Below are 15,745 nucleotides of genomic sequence, written 5' to 3'. Positions count from 1 at the left end.
CGCTGCTGCTCCAGGTCAGTATATCTCAGAATGTCTCATGATTTTCTCCAAGTGCATCAGTCACTAGGGCCTGGCTTCAAGGTTAAGGTGCTTTGTTCATAGCTTGTTTCACAAGGTCCTGTGTTAATTCCATTAGCAGGCTTGACAGAAGCCTCTGTTCTGTCATCAGAGGCCTGCGTTTTTTCTTGAGTTCTTTCAGTTTAAGATATGCTGAGCATGTTTTTTTCATTTTGTTTTTTTAACTCAATGTGTTTGCAGTTTTCATTACATTTTACTTTGTCTTCTGGAGCTGCCCCTTGAAATGTTCTGGTCAGCTCTTTGACTTCATTTTTTCCACATGCCTTAGCTGCTCTGTGATTAAGAGACCGTTTCAGTGTCTCTTCTGGCATCCATGCTGATCTTTTCTTTCTTTCCTGTCTTTTTAATGATCGTTTGCTTTCTTCATTTTTTTAACGATGTTTTGAATGTAATCTGCTGACACTAGTGCTCAGTGCATCAAATCTGTCCTTGAGATGTCCTTGAAATTCAGATGCGATAGACTCAAGGTCATCGTTATCTTTCATGGACTTGTTTGCATTTTCTTTAGCTTCAACTTCAACTTATATATGAACAATTAACTGTGTGTTCCACAGTCAACTCCTAGTCCAGTTTTAGCTGCTAATATTGAGCTTCTCCAGCATCGCTTGCCACAGATGAATTCAATTTTATTTCTGTGTAGTCCATCAGAAGTCGGCAACATACCTTTTATGTTGTTAAAAAAGGTATTTGCAAAAAAATTTTTTTTTTAAATTTCCATTTATCAAGGGACAAGAAAGCTAGACATGAGACTCCTCCCACAAATACATCCGAAGTCTGCTACTGCTGCCTAGGCTTGTCTTCATTTACTCAGCCCTGGCGTGTAGCCAAAGCAAATATAACTAGTGTGACCCTGTCTGAAACCAGCCCGGGCTCCAAGAGCACTGAGGGGCAGCTTCAATGTTTCTTTTCCTCCTTTTACGACCACCCAGACCAGTGTTTTGATCCGATGGGAAAGGGAACTGGAGGGTATGCAAAAAAATTTTTTAATGTATGAACAAGTCGTTGGTCTTGCAAAATTTGCTATGAACAAGTCGTTGGTCTTGCAAAATTCTACCATGAGATCTCTGGCTTCATTTCTATCACCAAGGCCACATTTTCCAACTACTGTTCCTCGCTTTTTGTTTCAAACTTTTTCATTCCAATAGCCAATAATTATCAATGCATCCCGATTGCACATCTGATTAATTTCAGACTGAAGACATCGGTAGAATTCTTCAACTTCATCGCTGGTGTTGGTGATTGGTGTATACATTTAAATAATAGTTGTATTGATTGTATATCATAGAATGTGGATAGCTATAATCCTATCATAGACAGCATTGTACTTGAAGACAGATCTTGAAATATCCTTTGTGATGATTAATACATCACCATTCCTCCTGGCTGTTTAACTTCTGGGTTTCTTTTGAGTGTGAGGTTTTTGGTATCTCAATTTCTTCCTTGGTTTTTGGGATCGATCCCCAGATTTCTTGTATGGTCCTAAACATTATTCTCCTATATTCTCTTCCTGCTAATTCCAGGACTTCTTCTTCTGTGTATTCTATTGGGTTTGGCTAATCTTCAGTTGTTAACTTTTGTTTATCTTGATTTTTTTGTGGTTACTGATGTTGATTGTTTTTTGTGTGGCATAGTGGTCCAGCTATACATGGTCTATACGGTTCTGGGTTTTTTGTTTCAGGGGATGTGTGGGAGGTAACTCTCAGGTTAGAGGAGGCAGATCAGATGGGGGCTAGAAATTGTATTGTGTGGAGATGAGGAAAATAAAGAGAGTTGGTGGGTAACACGAATAGAGATAGGAGCGTAAGAGCAGCATTTAAGTGGTAGTATTAATCATGAGTGGTTTCTGGTTAAAAGAGTGATTTTAAAAAATAAATTTGGAAAGGGGGTTTTAAGAGGTTGGAAGTACTTGTTTATTTATGTGAAAAAGTCTCACTGAGAAAGGGGGGTGGGGCTTGAGGGGAGAGCATAGCTAGTCATCTACCAGAGTCATTTGTACCACTCTATAATCTAGGAGACGCACAGACCAATGTGATAGTGTTTGCAGCAAAAGGTCCTTGGTTTTGCAGCAGTCGGCTGTCCTGCTCTCAGAGAGCTGATCTGTTGGTGTAGGAACGGCACCCCTACTGGGAATGTCACACAAGAAATATGGACAGCTGTGGGGATTCGGTGCCACACGGTGCCACGACATGCTATTCACCCCCCATGCAAGGGCCCTAGGGGGTAATAGGCAGTAAAATGGAGGCTTGAGGTGAGGGAGCGCTTCTAATCAGGGGAGGTCATGAGGAGGTAAGTCCTGACATGAGTGGTTTCCAAACTGGGGGAGAAGGAGCCGCCCAGGCTATGTGGTATGCCAACTTCTGGGTTGGCGGGGGTGGAGGGAGGGTGTTTTTATTTGTTTGCTTGCTTGTTTTTACCAAAAGAGAAAAAATTTTTTAAAATCTTGAAGCACCCAGAGTTCACGTCTCACATCTGATTTCTGAGGACGCTCACCCTACCCGTGAGATTCTGGCTGACACTGGTTGGGTTCTCTAGGAAGGTCTACATGGCAGCCATGTTTTTCTCCTCAGGCATATTTGTTGTCATTTTGCTGTGTTTTGTTTGGTTTCTTTTTCCTTTCCTATAGAAATAAATCCAGTGATACTCATATATGTGTAAGGAAGAGCTCTCTATCCAGAAGTAATTATATATCAAGAACACATCCCAGCCTAGTCCAACCTACATTCATAAGTCTGATAATAGTTCATAATTATTGAACTATGCAGAATGCAGGAATATCACAGGCCAGTGAGTGAAGAGTCATGTGGATCCAAAGTCGGTGGAAAACATCACATGGCCCCAGTAGCTCTCAGGGTCCAGTAAGCAAGAGAGTCAAAGCAGAGAGAGAGAGAAAAGGAGGTTCCCCTGGCCCTCCTTATGAGGAGGCCACACCCACAAGGAGGCACTCCCAGGCCGTGACCTGACTGATAGTTTGAATACCCCTACCCTTTTACATATCTTCAAGTTGGCATGAAATTCTGTAACTTCCACAATTGGTGTCTTTGTTCCTCCTTTATTTCTGTGTTGTTTTGGTGGCTCCTTCCCTCATATTGCTCTCTGGGCTGTGTTACCCTGTCCAGGGCTCTCAGGTTTATTTGATATTGTAGATGCTCTGTCCATAGTGATCTGATTGATATTATTTGTGATTCTAGTCTTGTTTTTATTAATTCCTTTAGTTTTTCCTTGTCTGGAAATACTTTTATTTCTCCTTCATATTTCAGGGATAATTTTTCGGAATATAGGATTCTTGGTTGGCCGTTTTTTTCTTTCAGAATTTTATAGTCTTTTTGCCTGCTTATCCATATGAGTTTTCTGTTGCAGGTGACTTCTTTTATATCTAGCTACCCCCAGGACTCTCTCCTTTTCCATGCTATTGGACACTTTGACGATAACATGTCCTTATTTTTCTTTTTTTTTTTTAAATTTTTTTATTTTAACAATTTATTGGGGCTGATACAATTCTTTTCACAGTTCATACATATACATACATCAATTGTATAAAGCACATCTGTACAGTCTTTGCCCTAATCATTTTTTTTCTCTTTTCTTCTTTTACATTTTATTAGGGACTCAAACAACTCTTACCACAATCCATACATATACATACATCAATTGTATAAAGCACATCCATACATTCCCTGCCCCAATCATTCTCAAGGCATTTGCTCTCCACTTAAGCCCCTTGCATCAGGTCCTCTTTTCTCCCCCCCCCCCCTCCCTCCCCATTCGTCCTTATTTTTCTTAACTTATCCTATTTGAGCTTCTCTGTGCTTCTTGAAGAGTTATTTTCATCTCTTTTGTGGTGTTTGGGAAATTTTCATCTATAGTTTATCATATTTGTTTCTCTGAGGTTTTTTTTATTCCTTGTTCTGAGGTTTTGATACGATGTAGTTTGTTTCTGTAGATAATGTCCCATATAATTTTCAGGTTTTCTTTTTTTTTTTTTTTTGTGATTGCTTCTCCTGTCGATTGTAGTCTGATTGTCCTCTTCTTCCATTCTATTCTTCAGGTCTTTTACTAAATTCTGTTATCTCATTGTTTTTCTTCTGGGAATTCTTTTGACTTAAATATTTTAGTTTTTCAATTTCTCCTATTGTTCTCAGGAGGACACCCCACATCAAATTCTGTATTTGTTAATTTTATGACCTTTAAAAAATATTCCATTGAGTTTGATTGCTATTAGATTGTGATTTTTAAAAAAAACATTTTATTAGGGGCTCATACAACTCTTATCACAATCCATACATATACATACATCAATTGTATAAAGCACATCTGCACATCCGTACATTTTTGCCCTAATCACTCTCAAAGCATTTGCTCTCCACTTAAGCCCTCCGCATCAAGTCCTCTTATTTTTCCCCCTCCCTCCCTGCTCCCCACTCCCTCATGAGCCCTTGATAATCCACAGATTGTTATTTTGTCATATCTTGCCCTATCCGGAGTCTCCCTTCCCCCCCTTCTCTGCCGTCCATCTCCCTGGGAGGAGGACACATGTGGATCCTTGTAATCAGTTCCCCCTTTCCAACCCACTCACCCTCTACTCTCCCAGCATTGCCCCTCACACCCCTGGTCCTGAAGGTATCATCCACCCTGGGTTCCCTGTGCCTCCAGCTCAGATTGTGATTTTTCTTGTTGATTGTTTTGCTCGCCTGCTGTTTTGTTAGCAGTAGTACAGCTGTTTGAGGTGTGTGAGCTGCTGAGTTGTGTAGTGATATTTGGCCGTGGTTAGTGACATTAGAGAAGTTTAATTTGACCTGGAAATGATACAGTAGCCAAATAGAGTAAAAAGAAAAGCTATGAGTAAATAAAGGGTAAGAAGAGCAAAAATAAAATACAGCAATGATAGCAATAATAGCTGCTTGTCTGCATAAGCCAACCCATTTGTAAAACTAATAGAAAAATTTTTTTAGAAAAAAATTTTAAGAGGAGTAAATCAGAATTAATAATTTCTGTGGAAATACATTTCATGAAGGTAAAGAGAGAGAACACAGAAGTAGATAATATTTCCATGTGCAGAGAGACAGGGGACAAAAGTGACAAAAGGCTCAGGTATGACCTGGGTATGGTGTTAGTCTCTGTTGCTTTGGCAACACAAATGTGATTGTGTTAGTTCACTCAGAGGGGAAAGATGCCCTTGTTTGGTGTTCAGGAATCTAAAGGATTTCTGTTTGTTTTGGTTCCAGTTTTAATTTTTCTTCCCTGGAGAGAATGGGTATTCTCAGGAGGGTGAAGCCACACTTGAAGAAGGCATTGGAAGGGGAAGTTAGAAAGAAGTCCAAAAATATGAGAGTATTGTAATAGAACATAAGTATAAAGACTGTCAAAAAATCACACTGCCTAGTGAGTGAGAATTCCTCCTCTTTGATAGTGTTATTCTGTGTACATGTTCGCAGGTTAGGCAACCTGGGGCAAGGTGGTGATGGAGGGCACTGGAGAAAAAAGCAGGAAAGGAAGAGAAAGGCAAAAATCATGAAAAGTTAAGTCTGCTTACTGCTCATGGTACTTACATAATCTCGTGTCAACTTGATGATAGAGAAAAGGGGTGGAGTCTAGCCTGTTAATCAGGTCACAGCCTGGTAGCACCTCACGTGGCTGCTGTGACCTTCTCATGAGGAGGATCCTGGGAACTGCCTTCAGCTTCACCTGCTTGCTGTTGAGTGTCTCAGAGAGCTGCCAGAGACACTGCAATTGCATCCAACCAACTCTGCACCCACCCACCTGTGATCTCCCTGCCTTCTGTATCCTTGCATGTGGCTGTGTGAGTTTGAAGAGGCACTTATGGACTAGTATCAGACTCACAGACTGGTATTGAACATATACTTCTTAATATAAAACTCTCTCTTAACACCTATATGAGTGTCAATGGATTTGTTTCTCCAGTCGACCTGGCCTAACACACTGCTCATGTGTATAGCATGCAGAGGACAGCCAGCAAAAGGCTTCAATAGCTGGGTTGCCTCAGAGACCAGGGAAAATTGCATCTGCTGGGGAGGAGTGGTGCTCATAGAAGTAGCTAGTGCTTGTCAACGGCAAAGCAGAGCCGGCCAGCAGGTGTTGCTGCTCTCTCACTTTTAGAAATTTAGGTCTAGTTAGGGTTATGTTGGAATTCCCACTGCCAGGAAGTGCAGGATATCCCTTCTCGTGGATCTTCTCTGGTAGTTGCTGTGGGGATGTTCTTGGGCTTTTTATATAGCAACCATTGGGCAGCAATCCCCCCTAGATATGTATTTTTAACTCAAGATTTTCTATGCTTTATTTTGTTATTAAGACAGGATTTTTTCCTACCAAAAAAAAAAAAGACAGGATTTTTGCTTTTAATTTTGTTTTTTGTTGTTATTGTATGTTTTTCTTTATGTAAAATTCAGAATATGTTATTTATAGAGACAGTAATTGGATTAATAGTTTCTTGGAGTTGAGGGGTAATGGGGAACTAATTACAACAATTAAAAGAAAGAAGAAAATGTTCTAAAACTGATTGTAGTGATTATTTCACAAGTCTTTTCCATATGTTTAAACTATTGTATGATATGTGAATTATATGTCAATGTCAATAAAACAAAATATTTTAAAAATGCAGGTTTTTCTATTGTAATAGTTTACAGATTAAAAACCAGTTTTGCCCAAGTGTCGGCCAATGGAGATCCCCTCATAGAGGGGTTTAGGAGAGGAGATGGGTTAATTAGGGTGTGAGGTAGTATCGATGAAGAACACAGCTTTCCCCTAGATCCTGGATGCTTCCTCCCCCCAACTACCATGATCCGAATTCTACCTTGCAGGGCTGGATAGGACAGAGGCTGTACACTGGTACATATGAGGGTTGGAGGTACAGGGAATCCAGGGTGGATGATACCTTCAGGACCAAGGGTGTGAGGGACGATGCTGGGAGAGTGGAGGGTGAGTGGGTTGGAAAGGGGAACTGATTACAAGGATCCACATGTGACCTCTTCCCTGGGAGAGGGACAGCAGAGAAGGGGGGAAGGGAGACTCAGGATAGGGCAAGATATGACAAAATAACAATGTATAAATTACCAAGGGCATATGAGGGAGGGGGGAATGGGGAGGGAGGGGGGGAAAAAAAGAGGACCTGATGCAAGGGGCTTAAGTGGAGAGCAAATGCCCTGAGAATGATTGGGGCAGGAAATGTATGGATGTGCTTTATACAATTGATGTATGTATATGTATGGATTGTGGTAAGAGTTGTTTGAGTCCCTAATAAAATGTAAAAGAAGAAAAAAAAAACCAGTTTTGTCTTAAACAAAAGTACAGTGGGGGATCCAGTAGTAATTGAAAGTTGATGTGAGAACAGAGTCATCCCAAGTGCAGGGTAGAGGTGGGGTATAAAACTTCTTAGTTGGCAGCTCATTAATGCCAACAACATGGAGAAAGGAGGATGCTAAAAAGCCACCAAAAGATTTTTGCACTGAATATATAGTTTAAGTATCTAGCAAAAAATGAATGGGCTTACTGGCAATATTTACACATGCCCATGGTTCCATAAGTTTGATGTCAATAGCGTTACTTCATGAAGCTAGGGAGCTTGGGCTTTGTTTTAGTCTGGGTAGACTAGAGAAACAAATTCATGGACACTTATATGTGTATAGGAAAGAGCTTTAAGGGGGGGGGGGAAAGAGGACCCGATGCAAAGGGCTTAAATGGAGAGCAAATGCCTTGAAAATGATGAAGGCAAAGATTGTACAGATGTGCTTTACACAATTGATGTATGTATGGATTGTGATAAGAGTTGTAGGAGTCCCTAATAAAATGTTTTTTTTTTAAAAAAGAATCTTATTCATTGAAGCTGTGAGCTATAATGATTTCCTAAAAACTACGGGGAGATTAGGAACTGTTTATACGTTCTTAATAAAAAAGATTCCACTTGTATTATAGTTTTTAATGTTTAACAAGAATCCTCTTTATGGTAAATCTTACCTTTATTCTATTGGGAAGGATAGTGGGAAAGAACATAAATAATGTATGCATATTATAAAAATTGTTATATATAATTAATATTTTAAAATACATCCAAATTTCTTGGAAGTCCATATATTGATTTTTTTCAGATATGTTTTGTTGATGCATAAAAAGAGGAATGTACTAATAAATGTTGAATTACAAAAAAAAAAGGAAAGAGCTTTATATCCAGGAGCAATTGAATATTGAGAAAACACCCCAGCCCAGCCCCGATCAAGCCCATAAGTCTTATATTAGCCCATATGTCCGATACCAATCTATAAAGCCCTCTTCAGATTCACAAAAAACATGCAATGACACCGATGCAGGAAGATCACAGGCCAGTGGGTGGAAAGTGTTGTGGGTCCAGTGACATTGTAAGATCTCAGCACTAGCAGGGGTCTCCACGTGGCTTCTCCAACACAGGGCACTAACATAGTTCCATGTATCTTGTCAGCTTCAATGTGTCCCAAGGAGTGAGTTGGTATTCCTACAAGGAGGAATACCGAAGTTCCCAGAAACCTCAGGAGAAGGCCATGCCCACTCAGAGCCTTCATTGACTATGACCTACTTGACAGGCCAAACTCCACCCCTTCACTCGTAAGTCTCAAATTGACAATAGATTATGTAACCACTACAGGCTTAATCATTGCCACCAAGATTCTCTTGGGCACTCAAGAGCTCAGTGTGTTGGAATCCCACAGTGAAACAAGTGAAGGGAAGCTTCCCTCACATCTTTGTGTTTCAGAAAAGACCTTTATGACACTTAATATTATGACCTGGCTTCCCACAGCTGTCACATACTACTTAAGGTTGGGGTCATGTGGGATTGGTTGGGCCATCATGCTGTGGAGCAGCGCTTCTCAACCTGTGGGTTCTGACCCCTTTGGGGGTTGAACCACCCTTTCACAGGGGTTGCCTGATTCATAACAGTAGCACAAAGGTTGGGGTCATGTGGGATTGGTTGGGCCATCATGCTGTGGAGCAGCACTTCTCAACCTGTGGGTTGTGACCCCTTTGGGGGTTGAACAACCCTTTCAGAGGGGTTGCCTGATTCGTAACAGTAGCACAATTACAGTTATGAAGTAGCAATGAAAATAATTTTATAGATGGGGGGTGGTCACCTCAACATGAGGAACTGTATTAAAGGGTCGCGGCATTGGGAAGGTCCAGAGCCACTGCTGTGGAGTCTTTAAGCGGACATTGGCTATAAGAGAAGTTTTTCTAATTTTGACTGGTGTGCTTTCTTTTTCTCCTCCAAAGCTCAGTTGCTGTACAGTGAGTCACTAGGAACTCACGAGTCATTTTGGGGTCCTATAACTTTACAATGGAATTTCCTGTGAATGTTCAAAGTGGACTGATTAATAAAATGGGTATTTAAAACATCTTTCTCATCTGATAGCTCTGGTTCTATGTTGTTCAGTCTCTTACTTGTCTCAAATCTGTAGACTGCTGGGCTCTCATTCTTGTCCTTGATCACCTCAGTTAATTTTGAATAATTCACAGGTTAATTCGAATATCTTTCATTTTTTTTCTATAAGTCAGGTCTGAATGTAATCTCAGGCAGCTCTCCATTCTGCTCTTGCCTGACCCTCCTAAGAGTTCCATTAGGAATTCTGTTCGGGGAAAGTTGTAGCTCTAGCAACTGCGTTTGCATTTGTGGCGTGTATATGATCAGCTGGGAATTCTTGCTGATCAGTGCTGCAACATTGCAACCATGAGGTCCACCTATATCAAATAAAAATAGGCACTGTATGCAGAAATTCTTCAGTGAATCATCCAGGATTATTAGAAAAACTGTCCATTTTCTTGGCAATATTTCAAGTCTACCTTGCTAGGGGGGTGTGCTTCCCCATGACATTCTCATCACCTCATGCCACTTTCTGCAGGGGCAGAATGCAGGATGAAGGGTTTCCTCTGTTCCTGGAACTAGAATCAGGCTGGTTGGTGCCTTGTTGTCTCTGGGAGTCATTGGCTCCTGGGGATAAGTTGAGGGACAAAGTTTCTTAGAGGACTCAGTTTGGCTGGCTGGATTAGCTAGTACTGTTAGGGTCAGGTACACCTTAGTCTTTAAAGTAACATCCTTGCTTTTCCATAGTCTCAAGAAATCTTGTGCAGTAGATTTACCTAATGAAACACATCTTTTGATCTCTCGACTGCTGTTTCCATGAGTATTCATTGTGGATCCAAGTAACATAAAATCCTTAACAACTTCAACCTTTTCTCCATTTAATCTGATGTTACCTCTTGGTCCACCTGTGAGGATTTTGATCTTTACATCAAGTCATAATCCATACTGAAAGCTGCAATTCTTGATCTTCAGCAGCAGGTGCATCAAGTCCTCCTTACTACAGCATGCAAGGTTGTGTCATCTGCATATCACAAGTTGTTCATAAGACTACCTCCAACTCTGATGCGACATTCTTCATCATATAATTCAGCTTCTCTAGTGATTTGCTCAGCATACAGATTGAAGAAGTATGGTGAGAGGATGCAACTCTGATGCACACCTTTCCGGATTTTAAACTATGCCCTTGTTCTGTTTGCACAACTGCCTCTTGATCCCCGTACAGGTTCCACAAGAGCACAATGAAGTGTTCTGGAATTCCATTTTGTTCCTCATGGCTATTCATTGTTTATTATGGTCCACACAGTCAAATGCCTTTTCATAGTAAATAAAGCACAGGCAAATATTTTTTCTGGTTTTCTTTGCTTTGAGTCAAGATCCATCTGACATCAGAAATGATACCTTGATCTACCTCCTCTTCGGAATCTGCCCTGGAAGTCTAGAGCAGCTCCCTGTTAAGGTCCTGCTGCAGCCTTTGATGATCTTCAGCAACATTTCACTTGCATGTGATATCAATTGTATTGCTCTATAGTTTAAGCTTCTGTTGGGTCCCTATTCTTTGAAATGGGTACAAATAGGGATCTTTTTGAGTCAGTTGGCCAACTACCTGTCTTTCATACTTCTTGGCATAGATGAGTGAGTGCATCCAGCGCCTCATCAGTTTGTTGAAGCATTTTAATTGGTATTCCATAAATTTCTGGCACCTTGTTTTTGCCTAATATATTCATTGCAGCTTGATTTTCTTCCTACAACATCATTGGCTCTTGCTCATATGCTATCTCCTGAAATGGGGAGATGTTGACTAGTTCTTTTTGGTACAGTGACTCTGTATTCCATCTTGAAATTACATCTTCTCTTTATGCTTTCTGCATCATTCAATATTTTGCCCATAGAATCTTTCAAGATTGCAACTCGAGGGTTGCATTTTTTTTTAGTTCTTTCAGTTTCAGATATGCTGAGCATGAACTAATTCTAGGGCCTTGCACATTTCACTATAATATTTGACTTTGCCTTCTTGAGCTGCTCTTTGAAAGTTTCTATCATCTCTTTGACTTCGTCCTTTCTTTCATTTGCTTTACCTACTCTATTCTTAAGAGCAAGCTTCGGCCTCATCTGACATTCATTTGAACTTTTCTTTCCTGTCCTTTTAATGATCTTTTGCTTTCTTAATGAAAAATGGTCTTAATATCCTCCCACAGCTTATCAGGTCTCCTGTCATTAGTGTTAAAAAAGCCTCAAATCTGTTCTTGAGATGTTCTTGAAGTTTAGGTAGGATAGACTCAAGGTCATATTTTGGCTCTTGTGGACTTGTTTAATTTTTTTTTGCTTTACCTTGACCTTCCTTGTGAGCAATTGATGGACTGTTCTCCAGTCAGCCTTTGGTCTGGTTCTAGCTACTGATAAGGAGCTTCGCAAGTGTCACTTCCCACAGATGCAGTCGGTTTGATTTTTGTGTATTCCATCTGGGGATGTCCATGTGTATAGTCGTTTTTGTGTTGTTGTGTGAACATTTGAACCGGTTCTTTTGCTATGAACAAGTCGTTGGCTGTGCAAAATTCCATCACATTCATGATTGATTTTGCAATATCCATTTTGACAAGGAATGCTAGGCCATTCCTCTTGACTGTGGCATTCAAGGAATAGTAAATCAAATGATTTTCTGACCCAAAATAGCCAATAATAATAGGATGTTGATCTTTATGTATTCCATTGAATTTTTGATGACTTTCAGTTGTCCTAAATTCGCCCTTCACACATTTCAAGTTCCAATCATGAGCAGATTTTTTGCAGCTGTTTCTCCTGACCTTGAGTGACGCCTCCTTAGCTAATGAGAATTCTGAAGGCTCCTCTCCCACAGGCTTTTCCAGACTCAGCTCCATGGTTGACTTCACTCTGAGAAAACAGCTCCTCCTCAGTCATGCTTCAGGTGCCCTCAGACCTGAGGAGTCCATCCTTAGACACTGTCTCTGACAATGTTCTGCTCCCATTCTTTAGTACCTGACAATGCTTTCAATCTATGTAGAAGGCTTTCAGTGGCTCCTTCCTCCGAAGTGGGGAGCCAAGTCCTACTCTGTGATCTTTCTGGGTCTGGAAGCTCTGCTGACACCTGTTCAATTTGAGTGACCTTGCTGGCATGTGAAATACCAGTGACTTGACTTCCAGCAACACAGCAACCACCACAGTACAATAAACGGATCGACAAGTACTGTGACTGTCTATAGCACATTCAATATTCTTCACAAGCATTGTAACACAAATGCAGCAATTCTTCTTCCTTCCTTATTTAATGTCTAACTTTCAAATGTATATGAGTCAATTGATACGATCTTAACTTGGGTCAGGTGCAACTTAGTCCTCAAAGGAACATCCTTGCTTCCCCACATTTTAAAGAGCTCTTGTGTAGAAGATTCACTACCCTATGCAAGACTTCTCTTGATTTCTTGAATATTGCTTCCATGAACATTGATTATGGATCCAAGCAAAACAAAATAATTGACAACGTCCATCTTTTCTCCATTATTTATGATGCTACCTATTGGTTTAGTTGTGTAGATTTTGGTCTTCTTTACACTGACTCATAATCCATACTGAAGACCTCCACACGTGCAGCAAGCAAGGTTGCACCATTTGTATATCACAGGTTGTAAAGAAACCTTTCTCCAATCCTGATGCCACGTTCTTTGTCATATAAAATGTCTTCTCTGATGATTTGCTCAGCATACAGATTGAATAAGTATGGTGAGATGATACAACCCAAACACACACCTCTCCTGATTTTAAACCATGCAGCATCTCTTGGTTCTGTTCTCACAGCCTCCTGATTCATGTATGAGCACAGGAGGTGTCTTAGAATCCCCCTTCTTCTCCAGGCTATTAATAGTTTGCTATGATCCACACAGTCAAATGCCTTTGCACAGTCAACGAAACACATGTAAACATCCTTCTGGCATTCTCTACTTTGAGTCACTATCCATCTGATATCAACAATGATATCCCCAGCTCCACATGCTCTTCTGAATTCAGCCGGAACCTCTGGCAGCTCTTTGTCAATTAACTAACTCAACCATCGTTGGGGGATTTTTTTTATGTTCCCAGAACAATTTATTCCAATGAAAAAAGTTTCTATATTGTTGTAGTATACAATTCATACTTTTAATTATTCCAACACTAACCGCCTAAAATAGGTACAGAGCCTTTATCTTAAATTTCAATAATAAGCTTTCCATTTAATGCATACCACAGTAAGATGTTTTTATTTAAAATGGAGAGTTTATTTGCTCAGTACACCAAATAGGATGCAAGCACCGACATGACAAATATACAGAAATATGCAGGTCAACATAAAAGTAATCTAGTTTAAATGAAGGGAAGTCTCTTTAAATGTTATGACAACATACTCCCAAGAAGATTCTTCAGTTAATCATGCATTTCAATAAAATAAAGGGTCATAGGTTAAGTGGAAGTTAGCTTGTGAATTTTCCTTAAAATAAAACTCCAACTTTATTAATCCATGCCAGTTAAACACTGTAATAAAATCTCAACTAAGTGCAAAAGGAGATGACAGAACTAGTTACCTTCTTGTCTGAACAGTCCAGCAGAAAACAGTCACTACAAATGCAGCAGGCCAACTGCAGAGTGACTGATCTAAGACAGAGTGCTATACTGAGTGTCAGTTTAAATTGTGCTACATAGTCATCAGGATGGCACCATTTGGTCCATGATGTGGTTTTAATGCCAACACAGATCCCAATTTGTTACAGAAACACACAGATTATGTCGCTTCTCTTATTTTGAATATATATTTTTGCAAGCCAAGTATATTTCCACTTACGAAGGACAGTTTTCCCTGGAGAAGTTACAGGAAGTAGTCAGGGGTACGCCGAGTCACGTGAGGCTCTCCACAACGAGGTGCTGGGTCAAACTGAAGGAAGGAATATTTTAAAATGTCATCTAGGTCCTCCGGCTAGCTCAGTCGGTAGAGCATGAGACTCTTAAAATGTCATCTAGTTCCATGATAGCAGCCTGGTTTCCACAGCGATAACAATAATTGGGTGCATGGAAAATGGTAACCACATTCCTATCATGACACCAATTATATCCCTCCATCACGAGCTGGTGAGCACGGGAAACCAGTGTGGGACCATTGGCATGGTTAAACGTTTCAGAAATGTCTTGTCCAAATGTGTAGCCAGCACCACGTGGAGAAATACCCCACCCAACGATCATCTGGATCTGACCATAGTAGATCACACATTGGACCCTCATGTGGAACTTCCTGTAGTCTATCCAGGGCTCTTATATGATCCAGTGGATCTATAGGTGGAGAGAGGCCCCCATGGAGGCAGAATATCTGTCCATCTACTAAAGCTGTGAGTGGAAGACAATCAAACAGATCTGTAAAATATTTGCAAACATTAGCATTTCCATATTTTCCTAGACATTCATCATAAAAGCCATACACTTGAGTAATTTGTCGACTTTCGTGGTTTCCTCTTAATATTGGAATGCGTTCTGGATAACGCACCTCTAATGCCACCAGAAGAGTCACGGTCTCCTCTGTCCACGTAGTCAGTCGCCCATGAACAGACAGTGTATCTGGTGACTTCCCACCGATTCTGAAGAGTCCCATAAGGTCATGGAACTGACCATGGACATCTCCACAAACGGTCACAGGGCAGCGGACCTCTTGCACATTTGATGCTTTTGTTAACATTTCCTTAGCCTTTTCGCACAGCGTCCGCACTCGGTTCTCGTTCAGCTGCTTACACTCGTTCGGCTGCTCGACTCACTGGTGTAGCTCCTTGGTGAATGCTTTGTCGTCCATGTCTGCGTCCGTGTTTCGCCCCCCACCCTCCCACTCCCACCCCGGGCGCCTCGAGTTGGTGAGGGGTGCGGGGAGGTGTAGGGTGCGCGGCAAGGCCTCTGCGGGCTCGGCGGCCGCTACTCACGGCCCCGGCTCTCGCTCGCCTGTTGGGGGATCTTTAATAAAATTTTACTTGCATGTGGCATCAATGGTATTGTTCTGTAATTTGAGTGTTTCTTTTAGTCATCTTTCTTTTGGATGGGTACAGATTGAATCTTGTCCAGTGAAATGACCAAGTAGTTGTCTTCCAAATTTCTTGGCATAGAAAAGCGAGTCCTTCCAGTGCTTGAACTTGTTGAAACATTTCACTTGGTATTCCATCAATTCCTGGAGTTTTGATTTTGCAGCTTTGACTTCTTCCTTCGATACGATTGGTGCTTGATCAAATCTTACCTCTTGAAATGGTTGATTGCTGACTAGTTCTTTTTGGTACAGTGACTCTGTGTCTTCTTCCAGGGATGCTTCCT

General features: G+C 40.9%; 1 non-coding gene and 1 pseudogene across 1 annotated transcript; both read right to left on the bottom strand.

Moving 5' to 3' along the window:
- Positions 1 to 926: 926 nt before the first annotated feature.
- On the bottom strand, positions 927 to 1,046 carry LOC142449668 (small nucleolar RNA SNORA61). The gene has a single exon (XR_012784793.1). It is a non-coding gene; the product is annotated as a small nucleolar RNA SNORA61 (small nucleolar RNA).
- Positions 1,047 to 14,231: 13,185 nt separating this feature from the next.
- LOC142448893 (serine/threonine-protein phosphatase 2A catalytic subunit beta isoform-like) lies at positions 14,232 to 15,239 on the bottom strand (annotated as a pseudogene).
- Positions 15,240 to 15,745: the final 506 nt, after the last annotated feature.

The sequence above is a fragment of the Tenrec ecaudatus genome, chromosome 5 (genome assembly GCF_050624435.1).
Source record: "Tenrec ecaudatus isolate mTenEca1 chromosome 5, mTenEca1.hap1, whole genome shotgun sequence".
Taxonomy (NCBI): Eukaryota; Metazoa; Chordata; class Mammalia; order Afrosoricida; family Tenrecidae; genus Tenrec; species Tenrec ecaudatus.
This window is presented reverse-complemented; position numbering and strand designations above follow the sequence as displayed.